The sequence below is a fragment of the Oxyura jamaicensis genome, chromosome Z (genome assembly GCF_011077185.1).
Source record: "Oxyura jamaicensis isolate SHBP4307 breed ruddy duck chromosome Z, BPBGC_Ojam_1.0, whole genome shotgun sequence".
NCBI classification, from domain to species: domain Eukaryota; kingdom Metazoa; phylum Chordata; class Aves; order Anseriformes; family Anatidae; genus Oxyura; species Oxyura jamaicensis.
This window is the reverse complement of record NC_048926.1, coordinates 28397890-28399240: the sequence shown is the minus strand read 5'-3', so window position 1 is coordinate 28399240 and position 1351 is coordinate 28397890. Positions and strand designations below refer to the sequence as shown.

The following is a 1351-nucleotide window of genomic DNA, read 5'->3' as shown; positions in this document are numbered from 1 at the left end:
AGAGTTGTCCCTACTGCTTGGCTGTTCAGCTTTCTTCTCAAATCTAACAAGCAGAAGGTGCATCTTGTAAACAAATTAAGAATAGAGACAGAAAACTTCCAGTCTCTGGAAGCACATGACCTACCCACCAGAAGAAGTGTACAAGAAGATCATGTTAGTGACTGGAACTCTCAGAAGATTAAACAGTTGTACAAAAACTCTACAAGAATGACACAGGTACAGAGAAAACCACACAGGTGTGAAAAAAAATACATGTGGAAAATGGAAAAAAAATGAAGGAAGAAATATATAGTGAAAAAAAAAAAAAAAAAAAAAAAAAGTCAAAGAACAAAAAAGATGTACAGTAGGAAAAAGGAGTGGGAAAGAGGAGTTTGTGTTTAATCTTATTCATATGTGGTAGTGATCTAATGACAAGAGATCTGGTGCCATAATTATTTCTTATCTTGATACTGACTCTTGACCTGAGGAAATCCCTAGCAACAGGTCATAACTCTCTTTTACTTAGTGCTGTACCAACATAGAACAAGAAGATGGCACTTGCCCCAGTGAGCTTCCAGTCAGGCTGCCAATGGGTTTTGAACAAGAGAAGCTGGTGATTTATGCTGTACATTATTTTTGCTGAAGAAAGCTGGGAGAAGATAAATGTTTGGACAGCTGCTATCAAGTGAGGCCAATCTACAGTGAGCTAGGCTGTGTCAAGCCAAGGCTAAAAGCCTGCAAGAATGAGAAGATTCATTCAGAGTATGGGGTGGGAGAAATTAAGTCAATGGACTTCCCATTTCTTTCTGCTTTCTGGTGGCAAGAAATGAACAGCCATGCTACATTTACTGCAGACTGCGTGGAAGGGCAGGCCATGGCAACTGCAGCAGCAAGCTGGCTTGTATGAGCAGAACTTCATTCACTGAAAATTTGGTGGTAGCTGGGGCACACATCAGTTCTTCTGTAAGTATTGGCTTTACCAGCCGGGTCTTTTGCATAAGCAACTGCAGGAAACTTGACAGGTTTTCAGCTACTGGCAAACTTAGATCCATGCTTACCAGCTCTTTTGCACTTCATCTTTCAGGTGATATTTCAGAACTGTTTGCTTCTTTTCCTTTGAAGAGTAAGACAGAGGGAAAAATATATATATATATATATGTAGGAAACAGGAAAAAATTACTACTGAAGAATTTAATTCAAAAAATATCACTAATTAAGACCAGCTCTATTTTTTATCCCAAATCACCTCATTCATACATAAATTTAATAGTTCAGGAGGAGAAGAGGGAAGGAAACTTCTATATTGTGAACACTTCAAATTAGCAGAAGAACAGCAACCTTTCTCCAGAAAACAGGCATAAAATCAGGCTAC

At 38.6% G+C, this 1351-nt stretch overlaps 1 long non-coding RNA gene across 1 annotated transcript; it reads right to left on the bottom strand.

Moving 5' to 3' along the window:
- Nucleotides 1–622: 622 nt before the first annotated feature.
- Nucleotides 623–1082, bottom strand: LOC118155851. Its single transcript, XR_004746045.1, has 2 exons — nt 1038–1082; nt 623–714 (listed from the first exon to the last, which is right to left on the bottom strand). It is a non-coding gene; the product is annotated as an uncharacterized LOC118155851 (long non-coding RNA).
- Nucleotides 1083–1351: the final 269 nt, after the last annotated feature.